At 36.7% G+C, this 20546-nt stretch overlaps 1 pseudogene; it reads right to left on the reverse strand.

Annotated features, from left to right (window-relative positions):
• Positions 1-3283: 3283 nt before the first annotated feature.
• LOC101424386 (transmembrane protein 126A pseudogene) overlaps positions 3284-20546 on the reverse strand; it is a 48136-nt pseudogene continuing 30873 nt past the window's right edge.

The raw sequence follows: 20546 nt of genomic DNA on the forward strand, positions 1-20546 counted from the left end.
ATACTCCAACATCAAAAACCCTCAATTTAAAAGCTCTATCATTTATTTTAGGTATTGTGTCTCTAGGATGAGTTTTGAGTTTCCTGCACTGAACTGATTTCAGGGATTTGACCAGCAGGGAGACAGGAAGCATGTTCCATTTCTTTCTAGAAAACTCCAAGGAGATCCTATCATTTTTGGAACTTTAATTTAAAATGTAGCTGTTGGGAAGCAGACTTGGCCCAATGGATAGGGCGTCTGCCTACCACATGGGATCTCTGTGGTTCAAACCCCGGGCCTCCTTGACCTGTGATGAGTAGGCCCACGCGCAGCACTGATGCTCGAAAGGAGTGTTGTGCCACTCAGGGGTGTCCCCTGCATAAGGGAGCCCCACACACAAGGAGTGTGCCCCATAAGAAGAGCCGCCCAGCGTGAAACATAGTGCAGCCTGCCCAAGAATGGTGCCACACACATGGAGTGCTGACACAGCAAGATGACACAACAAAAAGAAACACAGATTTCTGGTGCCACTGATAAGGATAGAAGCAGTCACAGAAGAACACACAGCGAATGGACACAGAGAGAGGACAACTTGGGGGGAAGGGGAGAGAAATAAATAAAAAAATAAATCTTTAAAAAAATAAGTATAATAATTATAAAAATAAAAAGTAGCTGTTGAAAAGTCTTTTTTTAAAAAGTCTCCTTTTTTGTTACTTTGAAATGTATATGATTTCATCCACCCTCCTCCCACCTTCCTTTCACCCCCTCACCCCACCCCCCAAGCAAAACAAAAAGAAAAGTACACGCACACACACATGGCTCCTGGCATTTCTTTCAGAAAACGAAAATCACATCCATGGTTCTAGTCAGAGGACCGGTAAGACAAATGGCAGGGGTCATCTTGATTTCTTTGTTCAAAAGACTGGTAGATAATCCACAGTTGTTGCCTTACAGGCCTCTGCATCCAGAGCCCTGCTTTGCCGTGACCCTTGCCCTCGAGGGGTAACTTGAATCTCCTCTGGCAGATCCTGCTTTAGATCTACTGAATCAAAGCTGCTAGGAGGTGATGCCCTAGAGTTTGTATTTTTTAAAATGCTTCCCAAGTGTTTCTGATGTAACCATCCAGTTATTCACAGATTGCCTTTAGGAGTCCTGCCAGCATTTTCTTGGGCAGAATTAAATGAGCTAGAAATCCTCTATCTTTTGAAATGAAACCATTTTAGGTTGTGATTTGCCATTGGGAAAGACGGTTTAACAGGGAAAATACATTTTTTCATTTTATGGTTACCACTTCATCAATTAAAAATAATTTCTCTCTGCTTTCAGAAATTAAGTTCATTCCTTTGGGTTCTCAGGTATTCAGTTATGACATTTTAAAACATGCATAGAAGTCTGTCTATAATTTTTTTTTTACTTTAAATTTGAGAAATTAAATTTTAAATTTTTTACTGTATGAGTTTAAGCAATTGACAGTGCTTTGATGAATGCAGTAGGTCACATACTTAAGGGGCAACTATATAAAATTTCTGGTAATCAAACTTGTTAATTCCAAGTTTTAAAAAGTATAAAATAGTCTAATTAAGCTGCGCAACAAAAACCATATGTTAAAGTCACAAACAATAGATGCATACAAAAGTGCTCATTTTGTCAGCATAGTTTGTAATCTTGTTAGAAAGTGAGAGTGCTGAATATATTTCTTAGTATAAGGTGTCAGGTCCCTTGAAAAGAAGTAAGATGGACTTGTAATGATTACTGCCTGGGATCGAATTCAACCCAGTCCCTGTGTGTTGGAATGTTGTTGATTATCTCAAGCATATAAACTTTTGCGGAAACCATTTCTTATCTTCCCTTTTTTAACTTTCCAAGTTCTTCCAAACACAGTATTTTTGGCATCATACAGACTCATACAGACATTGTAAATGTCTGCTTATCTATAATCCTTAGAGACTGTAAGTTTCACAAGGACAGGACCACAACTGTCTCTCTCTCCTAGTTGTGTTTCTATTCTTTTGCCCAATACCTGATACACTATAAGTGCTCAATAAATATTTGTTGGTAAAATAAATACATTACCATTAGAATCAAGTTAATATGACTATTACATTTTATATGGCAAAACAAATATTGAAACATAACTTAGAAGAGTAGAGGTCCTTTGAAATAGAAAAATAATATTTTTGTATTAATTAGTTACCCCTAATTGAATGTTGATTACATGCAAAGCACCATTGCAGGAAACAAAAGAGAGAAAGAAAATACCATTTTTCCAGCAAGAAGCTTACAGTTTCATTACGGAAATAAGCATATATACACAAAGTTACCAATTCATAGTGGTATATGGAAATTTGTATATGATGTATTAACATTAAGTATTATTTTTACATAATTATAATTTATTAAGTTGGTCAACATTTTACTAAATTTTAACACCACTTATATTTGCTTAGCTTCTTTATTTCTTGAGCTTATATGACTACTGTAAAGGTACGAAGGTAGGCCCAGGAATTGGAGAGGTTTTGAGAATCCCCTTACATAAGCTCAGAAGAATGTTTCTTCAGAAAAATTACTTCTGAGAGAAAGACCTAAGTTAAAATGACTTGCCTGTGTAGAATTCCAGCCAGCTCATGTGGGTATTCTGAAAATAGTAATCGGCTATGGGAAATCACTTTGGACTTGGCAGTATTGAGTGAAAAATTATTGAAATATGTTTATATTAAGCTGTGTGTTTTCTTGATTTCTCAGTGGGACAGAGACTATGGTATGTATTCAATAAACCATTTCATTTTCCACTTGAGCCCTTTGGAAGATGTATTTTCCAGTTCCTTTGAAGCTGGTTAGGGCCACATCATCAGTTCTGGCCAATGGAATATGGGTGGAAGTGATTAATGTGTTTTCAGATCTGGTCCATAAAAGTCTCTTACCCATAACCCTCTTCCTTTGTTTTTGCTAATGATCTGTGTTCAGGTGGCATTCACAGATGGAAGGAGCCTTCTTTGTAACAAGTACCCACTGGGACCTGACCAACTCACCTACCCTCCTCCCCCTAAACCAAAATGCCTATCACATTCAACTATTCCATGAGCAATAAAATACTGTTTTATGCTGTTGAGATTTTTTTGTTTGTTTCTTTTTGTATTGTTTGCTACCACAGCATAGCATATTTTACTGTAATTCTGTCTGCAAACGAAGGATAGATAGATATCCCTTTCCCACTGCTCACCATTTATCATACTCTTTTTATATTTTTAAATTTTTTTATTTTACCATTTTATTTTTGTATGTACCTTTGCTTTTTTTTTTCTTATCAGTGAATTTCTAGGCCAGGTTCAGGTAACTGAAGGGCTTTTATGAGAAGCTTATATCATCTAGATGCAAGGTATGTTGCAAACAGTCTGGAGCAAAATAGGAAATAACATCTTTCTAAAGACAGTCTTAGAGATTCTAATCCAGTAAATTAAGATGTTTCCTTTCTCTGGTAGCATGACAGAGACATATCTGGCTGCTAGGACACCATTCACAGGAATAGCCAAGAAAAGGGATACAGACAGCCAAAAACAAGACCAATCAAGCCACCCCGTGTTACAGTACAGGTCTCACAATTCAAAGTACCTGGACTCAAAGGTAAACTTAAAAAATCTGCGTAAGATACACGTGCTGTCAAAAATGGGATCAGCTGTAGAGCAAGGACCTTTAAGACACTTTGAGAAAGACTGTTTGCTCTTAGTCTACAGAGAGCAGCATTACGTCCAGTGTATGTTGATTCGTGTTCAAATAGATTCTTTTCTACTTCTGGGAGATGGTTAATTTTTCTGGTTATGATATTAGGAGATGTTATATTTTCCTTGATAGTATTATCTGGTTCTTGATTTTCAGTCTTGAGGTCATGCTCTCCTCTCCCAGCCGGGGCTGCCTGGCTCTTGCGGCCCGGGGGGACTCACAGCAACCTCTTTCTCTCACACGGGGGCACCTGTAGCTCTACCAGGGACCCCAAATGGCTCTCCTGTTGAAATAATGCTTTCCCAAACTTCACCTCTTCATTAATCTTTGTCAGATTTGGCTGTATTCTTTATATTTTTCATGTGCCATTAAGAAGTTTGTGAGTTACTGAATGTTTGGTGGCAATTGTAGGCAGTTAAAAGAAAAGATATATTATGTAAAAATAGATTTAGAACTGACAGAACCTCAGAGAATTACGAGAGCAAGCAAGTGCAAATACTAAAGGGGTGAAAGCTTATATTTGCTAATTCAGATCAGATTTCATTTTACATTAGTAGAGGAGTATGAACTTGAAGGGAGAACTACCAAGAGATACTTTGGGGAGTTGATTCAATGATTTTTCTATGCTTTTTTCCTTTAGTTGTTTTTATAATGCTAATAAATATTTAGTCCATATACATCATAAGGCATATTTCTCTTTCTTAAATTTTAAAAATTTTAACTTATACTAATTTTTAATCATTTATGAAAATTCAAAAGATACAGAAGGCTAGTCATTTTTTCATGGAAGAATTTTTATTGAAGTATATCAATCATACATGAACATACATAAGAGTAAGTGTATAGTAAAAGTTGTGAACTTACAAAACCAATATGCATATCATCACACAGGGCTCCCATATACACCTCACCCCTAACACCTTGCTTTGTTGTGAAACTTCTGTCACAAACTCTGAAAGAGCATTGTCAAAATATACTGCTATCTCCAGCCCATATTATATGCACTTTTAGAGTATTTTCCCCCAACCCACCCGATTACTATAATAATACCCTGTATTAGTATTATATATTTGTTACAGTTAATGAGAGAACATTCTCATATTTCTTCTCTTAACCACAGTACATTTTCCACTACAGGATTCCCTGTTTTATGCAGTTTCATGCATTATACAATCCATTCACTGTATAGACTCAGTGGCTCATATTTTCATCACAGAATTGTGCTGTCATTACTTCAGTCAATTTTAGAACATTGCCATTACTCCAAAAGGGAAAACCCCGTATCGTCTTATACCCCCCATTGTTTTTCCTTATAATTGATATATCTTCTTTGGCATTGCTGCAAAATATTACAATATTACTGTTAACGTTCATCCATAAATTACGTTAGTTGTAATTCTCCTCTTAACATTTGTAAAAGAATAGCATTCTTATGTTTAGACTATTAACTTCGATTTTCATCCACCACTGAAATCACTGTCATAGCTCCTAGAGTTTACATTTACATCCCTAGACTATCCAAAGTCTAGTTATTTTAAAGCCTTGTTCCTCAGGCTCTTGGTCCTGCTTATCAGAAACAAGTAATAAATTTGTTTATTTTTCCAGAGGTTCTATGTATTTATAAAGAATGATGTATCTCTATCATTCGCATCTACTTTTTTTAGCAAAAATGAGAACACAAAATTGCTCTCATTGCTTAATTCAGCAATAATTTTTTATCTCATTTAAAGTATGTTTAGAATCCAAATGTATCTCCCTCCTCCTTTACTACCATTCTAGTTTGAGCCAGTGGCATCTTTTGATTCTATTAGAGCAATAACCTTTGGCTAGCAACAAGAGATCAACCAGAGTAATATGCTCAAATATGAAGAGTCAGATCATGCCACTTATCTGTTCTGGGCCATCTGATGGCTTCCCATTGCTCCCCTCAGAGTGAAAACCCTTTCCTTTCTGTGGTCCACAGTGCCCACGCCCAGGCTCGTCTCACACCTGTTGCCCCTCATCATCTGCACTGCTGCCGCATTGGCCAGGCCTTTTCTTGGGCTTTATACCACTTATTCTCTACCCTCAGATGGTTCTTTCCCTCAGAGAGCTGCATGACTAGTTCCCTCCTTTCAGGTCTTTACTCAAATGCCACCTTACCACAGAGAAATTCCCTAGCAACCCTAAATAAAATAGCAGCATCCCAGAGCTACTCCTTATTCCCCTAAACTTGTATGGTTTTACCCATTTGACAGATATGCATAAGAAATATATATATATATCCTTATTTGTTTATTGTCAGTCTCTCAAGTGACTGACACGAGGCACTTTGTTTTTTCAGTGCTGTGTCCTCTTTGCCAAGAACAATGCCTGGCATATAGTAGGCGCTCAATAAGGTTTTGTTGAATAAATTAATGAGTTGCCATATTAGTACATAAATCTCTCTCTTTTTTTTTAAAGGTTGGAGAGTATTCCAGTGGTATATGGAAGTTATGCATGCTTAAAGTACAGAGGTACTTTAAACTATTTAACTAGTCCCCAAATGAGGGACATTTAGGTTGTTTGCGATTTTTTCGTATAAAAACACTACTGCACAGAATAACCTTTTACATACATCATTTTCCAAATATTTGAGTACTGTATGTCTCTGGGATAAATTTCCTGGACGTAGAATTATTGGGTAAAAATGGTATGTCTTTGACAGTTTGAAATTCTTTTATGAATCCCAAAAAGAGAATGAGTATGTTTTTTAACCAGTCCTTTCATGGGATGTAAGCCCCTTTTGATTGGGCTACATAAGTGAGGCGGGACTCAGGTTGAGTCTCAGCCTTCTTACAGGAGCTGATACAAACGGAGACACAGGGAGAGACACACAAAGGACAAGGGAAGTCTGTCGTATTGATCCTGCCATGTGAGATAAAAGACTGCAGGAAAACAGAGAAGCCCCGAGGGCTGAGAGAGTTTCCAGCATCTGAAACCAGCAGAGCACAGAGGAGAGGAAAGAGGCACTTGAGAGATTGGGCCCATGGAGCAACTCATGGCTGAAAAGAAGAGCCATGCCTGCTGGCTTGCAGCTGAACAGGAAGAAAGCGGAGCTGCTGAGACTGAGAGAGGAGGTCCCATAAGTGACACGCCCTGTGCCAGGTTGCCTACAGCTGAGCTCCTGGAGACAGTGGATTCTGGAGGACATTTCATGGCCTCAGAACTGTAAGGTTTACCCCTAATAAATGTCCTATTATGAAAGCCTACCCATTTCTGGTTCTTTGCATCAGCAGACCTTTGGCAAACTAAGACAGATGTGCCTTTGTTATTTTATTATACATGGTAAAATTGCCTTCCATACAGATTGTGTCACATATATCTTATCAGTCAGGTGTCAGAGAGCCTATTTCTCCATGCCCTCAACAATATGATGTGTCATATATGCTATTTCCATGACTTTTGTCTCCTTTTGTAAGGAGATTGTCCTAGTCCCAAAAGCTGAATAATTCCTAAAGACATGGAGAAATAATATTTTGTAATCCGTTTCCTAAGAAGGTAAAATGACTAGAGTAAGACAAGTATGACATAACACATCAGACAGAAAAAAAATAAACTGAGGAAGGTGATAATTAAATGAAAAAGTCATAGGAAATGAATTACTGGAAATATTTACCAACATAAACTTCATGCAAATAGTTATAGAAGAAATGGACAAAGGTTTTTAAATTTTTTATTTAGCATCACCACCTCAATTCAGGGTGACAAAGCTTTTCCATAGATCTAGATGTTTCCTTTTTTTTTTTTAGGAGGTACTGGGGATTGAACCCAGGACCTTGTACCTGGGAAGCAGGCGCTCAACCATGTGAGCTATATCTGCTCCCCAATGAGAGTTGGTTTTCTCATTTATTTGTTTTGCTTTTACTAAGTACGGGGATTGAAGCTGGGTCCTCATACATAGGAAGCAGGCACTTAACCACTTACTACATTCACTCCCTAGAAATTTCCTTTAATGTTCATTTTCTCTCCATAAATTTGAGATAGACTTTGATGGACTGACAGCTTATTTGTTGGATTTTTGCTTTAGTCATATGCTAGCATCTTTTCTCAACTGGCTTTCTGTGACAGAATTAAACTTTAATGCCTGAAGGCAGAGATTGACAAACTTTTTCTGTAAAGGACCAGGTAGTTTTTGGCTTTGCAGGCTATCTGGTCTCTGGCACAAATACTCAGCTCTGCCACCGTGGTTTGAAAGCAGCCATAGACAATACAATAATTGAGTGAGCATGGCTGTGTCCTAATAAAACTGTATTTACAAGTGGGCTGCTGGATTTGGCTTGCATGGCTATTGTTCCATAACAACTGTCCCTAGGTTTCCATAGATATGATGAGTTAACCTTTCTCCTATGCAATTAGAATGCTGCAATCTATACACCATTTTTGGAGGAAATTGAGAAATTGGCACTCATATGATTCTCTGAAAGGCTAATTCTCTCACAAATCTCAGTTGAGAAAGGCTGTACCATTTCCAATAATGCAACCTGCAGGGTTTCTATGATAGGATCTAGGAAATCATCTTGTATGGTTAGATGTCAGCTAATCCCTTTGGAACCTGAAAGATGTGCCTCTGAAGAAGGTAGGCAGTGGTACATGCAGAACCAGCCCCCTCATCTCCACTTAGCGTCTTTGGTCTGTGGCCCTTCTAAATCTACCTTGCCTTGTCTGCTGAGGCCAATTGGAAGCACATACTGCTGCCTCCTGTGTTGGCTTTCTAATTCCCTATCACACCTATGACTTTATGTTCCCACGACTTAATTGATGTCAACAGTAGTTTTAAATAAACTACAGTTAGTAGTCTTTGTAAACTTTGCCCAATGGATAGAAAGTTAATGGAATGAGCACTGAAGACATTTTTATTCTCCCAAGGAAAATGTGATTTCTGGGAAAAACTCAGCGGCTCGAAGATTAATGGCCAAGCATCACTTGTTGTCTCTAGCCTGGGCACACAATTGGGCACTGTAGAGTCACTTCTGGGCTACTTAGGACAGGATTAATCTTATTCTAAGTTTGGAAAAAACACAGCCCACTTGTCTTTCTACAGTTTCCTTTTTATGTTTTGTTTTCTGCAAGCCTGCTAATCTTTCCTTATACTTTTATGTCTTTTCCAGAGGGACTTATTAGGGCTGTAAAAAATGTTAAAACTTAAGCTAGGTGGTCTATATCCTGGTTAACTCTTCACATAGTAGATTAAATTTGAGGGAAGCTTGAAACCACTAAGGAAAGTTGGCTTTTGTATTACTTGTAAAGTTTAGGTATTCTTTCTCTGTTTCCAGGTAGCACGAATAATGAATTGTTGGTTTTATGCTTAGATAAGTTATATTTTCAAATCACTAGACAATGATCATTTTATTTGGGTGGATAAAATAAGAGGTATCATCAGTTTGAACCCATCTGTGTCATTACTGTCACGAGTGACTGAATGACAAAGGTTTTCTTAGGAATAGAGTAACTCAGAATTCCTGTCCTTGGTCTTTCCAAGTCAGACCAAAGAGAAATAAGTACTTCGGTCTTTGGTCAGTTAAAATACCGATAGTTGGAAAAATAACAAACAGTAGATTGTTTTCTGGCCTATTGTAAAGGAAAATAAAATATTTACTTATTGGGGACACTATCCTCTTTTGAAGTCTCTCTTTCTTTTCTCTCCTTTCTTCTTATTTCCCTTGATGGAATCTTTCTTATCTGAGCAAACATTTTTCTTTGTTTGCCTCTAATTCTCTGATGGATGTGAGAGCAACCCAGTCAATCCAGCATGGGCTCTGCCTGTTTCAGGAATAGGCATTTGAAATAAAATTCTAATCCATCATATTTCTCCAATCCTTAATTCCTCTCACTGACTTTAAAATATGTCACAAAATGGAAAACCTGTTTGAATAATAACAGCTAATTCTCTTGGAAATGAACAAGGAAAAGCTGTAGAGAGAAGCAATATTTGTTTAATATGTGACTGTTGGGAAGTTGCTGTTAAATCAAGAGAATTTTTGGTTAACTGTTGGAATCCAAAAAAAAAATGTCTATTTCTAACATTCTTATTAGGGAAAGAACATAGGGAATCTATTTATTTATAACAAGTTCCAGAAGGTAAATATGCACTTAGACCCATATTAAAGTTTTACAATGAAGGTAGTGATGGGTACAGTTTTTCCCAAAGGACCTTAATTTAATTTTGTATAGCAGGCATGCTCTAGGTAACAAAAAATAGCCTGGGGGCTTGACAATTATTCTATAAACATGTTAGGGAGATTTTATTTCAAGTATACTCTTAATCAACTGGCATGGCTATATTAATTGATAAGGACTTCTCATGTCCAGCCAATACAGTATTATATAAGAAGGGTTAAGAGGGTGAATGGGCAGTATTTGAGCTTTTAAAACTCGGTTTTTCTGTTTTTCTGAATATCAAGGAAACGTAAAAGTTTGAGGGAATCTTGATGCTTTCTATTAATGACAACTAGCCTTATTGAGCAATTATCTTAGGCACTGAATTACATGTTTTACATACACTATATTTTATCCATTCATTAACCCAGCAAAGAAAGTCTTATTTATTCTTATTTTATGGAGAAACATGGAAGTTTAGAGAAAATAATTACTTTGCCCAAGGTCACATAAAGAAAAATAAAGAAATATTGGAGCACAGATGCAAGCCCATAATCATATTTCTTCAAAGCTCATGCTCTGTCCCCTCTAAATTTGGGAGCCCTTTAAAGTTTTCAGTCTTCTCATCTGTGACCTGGGTGAGTATTTTGTTAACTTTGCTAACCAATATGTTGATAGTTATATGCCTATCTATGTATAGTGGGGTATCCTCTTTATTAAATTCCACTTGAGAGTGAATATATAGGGCAGGTACAAATGTAGAATTTGACCTCTCACATGTACTGCAACAGTAGCTAGCAGCAATCCAGAACTAAGCTATGTTTCCTACCAAATGCAAGTTAGATATCTTTGGCAATATCATAGTTTCCTTCTCATCTTTATAATGCTATTAGCATTGAATATGATGGTTTAGTAGCTACGTGCAAGATAAAAATAGAAAAAATTATCTTCTAGGAAAAATAAGGTCGCAGAATGACACATTTTCCTGGATGCTTACACATTATGGATTTACACAGTACTTGGACCAGAGGTTTACAAAGATACATGCCGTTGTAAACCATGTTGCTTCAGAGTACTTAGACAGTTGTGTTTCAAAATTCACTGAAGTAATGACAATATTTCCATTTAAGGTAAATACTTCAAATTTCTGCCTTAAGGCTGCAAAAAAATCTATAGTGTTCTATTCTTTCATGTTTAATTCAGATACAGAAGCAATAATACAATTAGGGGTAGTTTTTCTTTTGTGTGTGTGTTTTTAAACCATCATGTGATAGAAGTCTATACATTCCAGGTGTCTGACACCTAAAAAGTGACTAACAGTTACTGTTTGTTTTTTTCTTTTAACAAATTATGACACAGGTGGTTTGAACTCTTCTAGCTCATCCTTCTTATTCTCGTTACCACTTTTTTACAATATTCCTTTGTATAATCTGTTGCACGTAGGATAATGTATTGTTCTTAGTAACTGTAATAAATATATGTTGAACAGAGCTGGTTCTCAAAAATGTTACTAAGTCCACTTCCCAGTTTTCAGTTAATTAATAGTTATTCCATCACGTCTGACCTAAAAGTGCCTTTTTAAACTTTCTTGATCATCTTCTTCTTAAATTTATGGCAGATGTGTAGCTCCTATGGCGTGCATCTTCTGTCTTCATAGTGGTTGGTGGATCATAAGCAGCTGCTTTTAACTTAAATAGCTTCAATTCTGTGTTCTTCCTCTGAGCAATTTTTCTTCTTTTTAGACTTTTTTCTTTCCTTTTTCTCTTCCTTTACTTGGTATTCTTCCTCTATTAATAAAATAAAAAAGAAGAAGAGGAAGAAAAGGAATTAGCAATTTGGGAAAAGTAGAAGTTAATTTGGTTATTAAAAGATTTGGGTAACTCACCAGTGTAATTATTCCTGGTTGGAGAGCTTTTATGATTAGGAAAAGCATTGCACCTAAAGAAACAGGACAGAGTAAAGAGAAGCAAAGAACCGACCACCAAGGTCGGTGAACATTCATTTCTTCTCAGGTAATATTTTTGTTCAAAACTACAAAGGCTAATGGTATCCTGTGTAAGGTGTGAGCTGCAACTGAACTATACAAACATTTAGACTGATATTGAAATCAACTGCATGTGAAATCATGTCCTCTTTAAAGGCGAAGGGAACTTACTTGAGAGCTGAGTGATTAAGACAATTGGCGATAGAGTCTGTGCATAGACTCAGACCCACAGGCATGGGATCATTCCCATTTGGCTTGGTGGCCAGTCTTAGCATGTTGCAGGGTCCTTGAACCTAGCTGTGAAGGTCCTTGAACCAAGCTATGAAAATGTTATTTCTCTAGGCCCTGGTTAATATTACTTGGGGGACAGTGTCAGTAAGATAAACTCCATTTAGATGTGATTGTGGTTGTCCTACAGAGCCTCAAGAAGTCTAGCTACAGCATTTCCAAAGCAGAAGAATCAGGGAAGAATTGGGGAAAACCACTAACCTAAAAGACTCTGATTTTCTTTCTTTTTTGCTGTGAACTAGCCTTATGCTCTCAGATAAATCTTTTTATTACTCTGGTTGTTTTCTGAATTGTTTAAAGGGAAGGGGTTGGATTGGGTGAGCTTTAAAGCCTCTTATGTAGGGAAGCGGACTTGGCTCATGGTTAGAGCATCCGTCTACCACATGGGAGGTCCGCGGTTCAAACCCTGGGCCTCCTTGACCCGTGTGGAGCTGGCCCATGTGCAGTGCTGATGTGCAGAAGGAGTGCTCTGCCACGCAGGGGTGTCCCTGCATAGGGGAGCCTCACGCGCAAGGAGTGCGCCCCATAAGGAGAGCCGCCCAGCGCGAAAGAAAGTGCAGCCTGCCCAGGAATGGCGCCGCCTACCTGGAGAGCTGACACAAGATGACACAATGAAAAGAAACACAGATTCCCCTGCCACTGACAACAACAGAAGCAGACAAAGAAGACTACGCAGGAAATAGACACAGAGAACAGACAACTGCGCGGGCGGGAGGGGAGGGGAGGCGAGGAAAGGGGAGAGAAATAAATAAATAAATAAATCATAAAAAATAAATAAAGCCTCTTGTGTCTTTGAAATTTACTTCTATCATCTTTTACAGATCAGTCCCACTGTTGATTTATATTACTTGGTGCTAATGTCGACTGGCATCATTCATCTTCAATCATTCATTTACTCAGCAATTATTATTGATCACCTATCCTCTGTCAAGTACTGTTCTAGATGCTCGAGATACATTCGTGAACAAAATTTACAAAGATCCCTGCCCCCTGCTCCCACATCTCTGAAACTCACATTCTTGCAGAGAGAGAGTGGGTAAACAATAAAAATGATATGGTAAGTGCTATATAAAAAAGAGAGGATAAGGAGAATTAAGATGAGGAGAAGATCGTCATTTAAATATGATGGTTAGGGCAAATTTTGTTGAGAAGGAGACATTTAAGTAAAGACATGAAGGAAGTAAAGGAGTGAGCAGTTCAGCTATTGTCCAGAAGAGTGGTCCAAGCAGAGGAAACAGCCAGTGGAAAGGCCACGAGGCAGGAATGTACCTATATGTTGAGAAATAAGAGAGCAGTGTATACAGGGGATGTAGGAGAGAGAGAGAGAGGAGAGGAAGTCAAAGAGGTAAGTCTGGTGGAAAGACATCTAGTTCATGAACAATTATAAGGTTTTGGCTTTTACTCTGAATGAAACAGTAAACCATGGCAAGGTTCTGAGCCAAAGAATGGCTTGATCAATTATTACAGTAATCCAGGTGAGAGAAGATGGTGCCTTGAACTAGGCAGTGGAAGTTAACAAGGTATTAGAAAAAATTCTGGCTTTATTTTGAAGGTAGAGCCAACAGAATACTGACTGTGGATACGACATATGAGAAAATTTATCTTGAGATACTGGAAAGATGGTGTTTCCAATAACTAAGTAGGAAAGATGACAGGTGGAGAAAGTGTTGGGATCATGATGAGGAATTACGTTTGGGTATTAGATTTTAAAAGAGAGAAGCTGAATAGAAAAGAGGTCTGGGATGGAGATATAATTCTGTGAGTTACACTTTACCCATGGAGGTTAAATCTAAGAGGCTGGATGAAAGAGATCTCCAAGGGCGTGAGTGGGGACAGAGAAAAGAGGAGGTCCACAGCGCTCCTACTTTAGGAGGAACCTGCAAAGAAGACAAGAAGGACTAGGGAGATAAGAGGAAACCAAGAGAAGTAAGTTTTAAGTATTTCTCATACTGAAGAAACTCAGACTTGCAATCATCACTGCAGTAACACTTGTGGCAGCTAAAAATGAATTAGGGATATTGCAAAAAAGAAAGAAAAATAAAATGAGAAGTTATGTCATAGGATTTATTTTCCATACCGTAGATTGAAGTCAATAGTAACAAAAGAAATTGTCCACCTACAGTTGAAATTTTCAAGGGTTATTCAGAGGGAGTGATTCAATTTCATTTATATGTTAGATAGGCCAGTTCAGGAATTGCTGCAGTTCATTTTAAGCTTGTTGAGAATTAGTCCTTGGGCTGGAAATTTATATAAATTTATGAGAAAATTGTCACCCTCATCCATGCAGGATGTCAAGAGTTAAGGTGGGAATTTCTTGTTGGCATGTCTGATGGCATGTGATCAGAAGTTGAATGGAGATATTTGAAACATTGTTACTCATTCATCTGTGCTTTCTATAATGACAAACAGTGTTTTAGCCACCTTGGTATCACACAGTCTTGATGTGTTGTAAGCAATCAGTAAATAGTTATTAAACGAATTATTAACTGGATATAATTAATAATTATTTCTTGATTGCTTACAACATGCCAGGACTCAGTGATATAAAAATGACTGAAATAAAATCTTAATTTGCTTATTAAGTGTTTACTCCTGACAACAACCCTATGAGATTGATATTAACCCTTTTTGATAGATGAACAAACAGAGGCTTAGTGAAATTAAGCATTTTGTCCAAGGATTTAGAGAGCAAATTTTGTGATTTGAACCTAGAGCTCTCTGATTCAAAGTCATGATATCATGTTGTTTCCATTAATATAGTTTGGACAGGGAAGTGGACTTGGCCCAGTGGTTAGGGAGTCCGTCTACCACATGGGAGGTCCGGGGTTCAAACCCTGGGCCTCCTTAACCCATGTGGAGCTGGCCCATGTGCAGTGCTGATCCACGCAAGGAGTGCCCTGCCACTCAGGGTTGTCTGCCCGTGTAGGGGAGCCCCACACGCAAGGAGAGCAGCCTAGAGTGAAAGAAAGTGCAGCCTGCCCAGGAATGGAGCCGCCCACACGGAGAGCAGACACAACAAGATGATGCAACAAAAAGAAACACAGATTCTCGATTCTCGTGCCGCTGACAACAGAAGCGGACAAAGAAGATGCAGCAAATAGAGAACAGACAAACAGGGGGTGGGGTGAAGGGGAGAGAAATAAACTAAACAAATCTTTAAAAGATATATATATATATATATATAGTTTGGACAATTATTTAGCTATATTTAGTACTTACAGTGTAATAATAGAGACCTATAAGTATGAGAAATACTACATTTCATTTTCTCATTGCAAAGTATATGAAGTGAAAGTTGAAAGTTTCTCTTTTCCAATTCCACTCATTCAAGTTCCTTATATTGAGGTTATAATTGTTTGCATACCATTTCTAGACTTAAAATATTTCTATATTTTCTCTCTTCCTCTCAATATGTACATATCTGGTTTTTACTGTTTGTTTTTTGACCAAAAATTGTGATTTACTAAACATATTGCTCCTCATCTTGCTTTTTTTATGCTAAAAATTGTGGATAGCTTCCCATGTATACATCTATTGTATTTACTTTAATGGCTACATAGTGTTACATTACAGTTATATTGCATTTATTACATATATTGCAATTATGTTGTATTGCATTTATTTAGCTTTAGTTTATTTATAGATCCTTCCTTCCTCCCTTCCAACCTCTCTTCTTTCCTTCCCTTCTCCCTCCCTCCCTTCCTTCCTTTCATATCCTTTTTAATTTTGCAATGCCAATTAAATAAGTTCTCTCTGGTAGAGGTAAAAGTATGTGTCTTTCCTGAAGAGTAGAAAATTTTGCCAAAGAGTTGCCTATGTATTAGGTTACTTAACGACACCCACCCCTTTCTTTTAAGTAATGATTTGCTACACACTTTTAAAGAAAACAAGATCTTCAACTATTTTTCCCTTTTCAGACAACTTTCAATAAACTGCTTTGAAAGTGATTAGTGATAGTTTAAAACTCAGTTACTCACAGATTATAGTCTTTGGTCCAGTATCATGACATCACCCAGGAGCTTTTGAAAATGCAGCATTTCAGACCCTATCCACATCTGCTGAATGAGAATCGACGTTTTTACGAGATCCCTACGTGACTCATGCACATCATATTTTTAAGAAGCACTGGCCAATGCACATCTGATTCAAGGGCACTTTGTGTAGCAAGGATCTAAAAACATCAGATTGCCCTCTCTCATCCAGAAGTTATTGGGCAGCTGACAATGACGTTGAACCTTTTTTTTGGTTAAGATTTATTTTTTATTTATTTCTCTCCCCTTTCCTCCTGTTGTCTGCTGTCTGTGTCCATTCACTGTGTGTTCTTCTGCATCCACTTGTATTATCAGGCAGCACTGAGAAACTACATCTCTTTTTTGTTGCTTCATCTTGCTACATCAGCTCTCCATGTATGTGGTGTCACTCCTGGGAGGGCTGTGGTTTTTTCACGGAGGGGGGCGGGGCTCTCCTTTCAGGGTGCTCTTCTTACGTGTGGGGCTCCCCTATGTGGGGGAGCCCCTGCGTGGCACAGCACTCCTTGCGTGTGACAGCGCTGCATGTGGGCCAGCTTACCACATGGGTCAGGAGGCCCAGGATATAGAGCTGTGGACCTTCCATATGGTAGGCAGATGCTCTATCGGTTGAGCCATGTCTGCTTTCCAATGACACTGAACCTTAATGGAGCTATGGCTGAACCAAAGAGAAAACGGAGTTTATAATTAAGTAATGTCTGTATCTGACTTATTCTAAAGACAAATATTCGATTATAAATAGTTAGGTTTTTAAAAAATTCTTTTTAGGATTGCCAGATCTTTCTTTGATTAGCCTATAGCCAAGTCTCAAAGAATGACCCATGAACACTTGGGTGTCCCTGAGACCTTTTTAGGGTCTGCAAGGTCAAAATTATTTTCATAATAATACAGAATTGCTCTTTGCCCTTTTCACTGGTTGAAATTTGCACAGATGGTACAAAAGGAATGGCAGACAGAACTCCTAGTGCCTTAACATGAATCACAGCAGGGACACCAGACTGCATTACTAGTCACTGTATTTTCAACCACCACACACTTAGAGTTAAAAAAAGAAAAAAAGAGCCAATGTCATTGAAGAATGTCCATGATAAAGCAGTGAATATTATTTCATTAAATCTAGACCCTTAAATACAAATCGTTTTTATTATTCTGCATGTTGAAATGTGAAGTGTGCATAGAGGACCACTCCCTGCCTACTGGCTATGATGGTTATTTTGAGGAAAAGGACTTGTAGGATGGTTTGAGCTACAAACTGAACTAGTCACTTTTTTCATGGTATATCATTTTTCCTTCAAAAAACACCTGATATGTTTGGAATTTTGGCGGACATTTTTCTTAAAAATATACGAAGTGAATATGTCACTTGAAAGAAAACAACTGACAGTATTCGAGCCAATGATAAAATGTGAGCTTTCAAGGGAATATTGGAATTTTTGGATCTATTATGGGCTTGACAGCCTCCCAATAGATACTTTCCTAATGAAATGAGTGGTGACATTAACAAATGTGATTTTTAAAATATTTCATAATGAAATAGTTCAATATATGGAATATTTGCCCAACTCAGTGTACTAGTATTTTCCAAATGACCAACACACGCTATTACAAAAACATGCATGCATAAAAGATTAATCTGGAGTGAAAGATAGAGCTATGGATTTTTAAACTAGATTTAACTAGATGAATTTTAATCTTAAAGTATGATGCTTATTGATATGGTTTCAGATTCCTCATTGTAACTAACCTTTTAGAAATGAACACTTTTAGTGTTCATTTTAGTATAATATGAAAGAAAAATCCACAGTTAATCTGAAAAGGCTGTTAAAATACTTACTTTTATTCAACTATACATCTGTATGATGCCAGATTTTATATTAATTTAACCAAGACAATATATGACAACAAATTGAATGCAAATACTGATATGTAATACAGCTCTCTTCTATTAAATCAGATATTAAAGAGATTTATGAAAATGTAAACCAGTACCAATATTCTCAATAAATTTGTGTTTGTTTTAGAAAATATAGGTTTTCTGAAAATTAAAAATGTATTTTTCAAGTGAACAAATAATGAGTTTATTGTTTTTAAAAGAATTAATAAATACATGTTTTAAAACATTTCTCAATTTTAATTTCTAATGTGATAAATATCAAATAATAAAGTGATGTGCTGGGAAACTGGCTTTCCAAATAAAAAAGTTCTGATATGTAGATTTGTTGATTTATGTTTTGTAAATACTCCTACCACAGCCAGTTTTATCAACACTGAATGTAGAGTTGGGGAAAAAAAAAGGAGAATTGGTTCTTGCAAGCAGGTATGAGTCAGAGATAATTTCTAAAATTTATCTTTGTAGTCCTTGAAAACTTTTAGGAATGAAAGGGGTCCTAAGAATTAATGCAAACTAACTGGGTTATTAAGAATGGCTATACTTACCAAAAATACAATATATTTTTTTGTAATTACAATGTCATGTCTTTTCTCATAGTAAACATATAAATTTATATATTTAATAGAATTAAATATTATAATGACAATTATGAAAATATTGATTTACTTAATTTATTGCTTTCACTGAGGATTATAAAAATCAGTTGAATTTTAAATTGGAAGTAAGTAAAAGTTAGTATTGGAAGTGGTTGAAAAACACACATGGTCTGTCAATCTCACTGTTTGGTGATTGACAATACATATTTTCCTTTGGGCCAACATTACTGTAAAAGCTGTTAAGGTCTTTAACTTAAGTCCTTGAGATAACCTATATTATATTTATACTTACCTATTCTAAAAGTGTATACTTGCATGTCCTCTTCAGCATGGATTCTGAAGGTGAAATTATATCAATGGGGATAAATATACCTACTTACAGTCTATGAATAGGCAGAGAGAGGCTTTTCTAGTGAAAAGTATTTATTACCTGACTGAAAAATATTAGTTCCAAATAGTCTAAGTGTTGACTAGTATCTATACCTATATAGTCTGTAAAATAAAAATAGAAAACTTTCATTTTTTGGGTCAGATTCATTTTAATCACCTTGAGCTTCTGTCTTTCATTTTGCAGAAACATGGTTACTGAAATAATAAGTCAACCTAATGCTAATGTACTTTATTGGTAAACATAAGAATTTATGAGTATAGTATGAAGTCATTTAAAGCAAAGTACTTATATGTTGATATTTATCAGGTTACTTTTACTGGGATTTTGGAATCTCTAAAATAGGCAAAAAATTTCAGTGTTAATCTACTCTAAAACGTCTTTTAAATATAGTATCATTCAAGTGATACCAGGTGAAGGAACTAATTTGCTTCTGAGTTTTTCAAATTCCTAGTTTAGGTGTTTCAGTCATCATAGCATTTCATGTATATTTTTTAAAGTAAGGATTTTGTTTAGCAAAATGAACCTAAAAAAAATCTGATGCTGTGTTTAGCTGTTTAGCTTACCAAAGACTAAGGAATCAAGTTTTCATTACTTATCTGATCCCTTTTTATTGTGAGAGAGAACTAAGAATAACCCGAAGAAAAGTTATGTGAATATGGCCTCCAAATTAATAAATAGTGTTTCAAGGCCTTTTTTCCTTTTTTTCAGCAAAACTAGATTTCTAGTCCTTTGCTGCATATGCAGGAGCATTCACATAAAAGCTGTAAAATGGGTTTGACATATCATGGAAATAAGTCAGAGATCTTACAGAATAAGGAATCAGAGACAGGAACATTAACTTCAGTTTTTGTCAGAGTAGCATAAAAGATGAAAAAGAACTTGTTCTTACAAATAAGAACCATCTCCTGATATTGCTTATCTCTGAGTTACACAAATGCTCTGTGGTGACGCAAACACATTTGTGAAGAAATACCAGATTAATAAACATTTAGTTAAACCTCTACATCTCTGGAATGACTTTAGGGTAATTCAGCCCCACTTTTTAATATCGCATATGGAATGCTAATACAGATACGGTAGAGAGACTCCAGGGTCTTTGCCCGAGTGAATTCCTTGATACCTCTGCTAACCTTCCTTTTCCCTCAACACTAATGCTAATGACAGATCTAATTCTGCATTCCAGGGCTGTCAACTAATTATTTGCAGATCCTTGGAACCTGCAAACATTCAGAGACTAGCACTGAAACCACAATTCCAAGTCTTCCTCATAATATAAGAGTGAAATTGGTGGGGAGACTCTTTTACAAGGATTGAACCAGAGCTGAGAGTAGAACCTAGACTGGAAATGACATTATAGTCCTGAAAAACTAACATCAACACATGCATGAAGGTAGTTTCTTTTTTTTTTCTTATAATTAATTAGTTTCATTTTTAAAGAAGCTTTAAATTACATAAATGTTTTATAAAAAATATAAGGGATTTCCATATGCCCCGCTCCCTCCCCCTCCCAGCTTCCCACATGAACATCATCCTTTATTAGTGGGGTACATTTGTT

Source organism: Dasypus novemcinctus, chromosome 1 (genome assembly GCF_030445035.2).
Source record: "Dasypus novemcinctus isolate mDasNov1 chromosome 1, mDasNov1.1.hap2, whole genome shotgun sequence".
Lineage (NCBI taxonomy): Eukaryota > Metazoa > Chordata > Mammalia > Cingulata > Dasypodidae > Dasypus > Dasypus novemcinctus.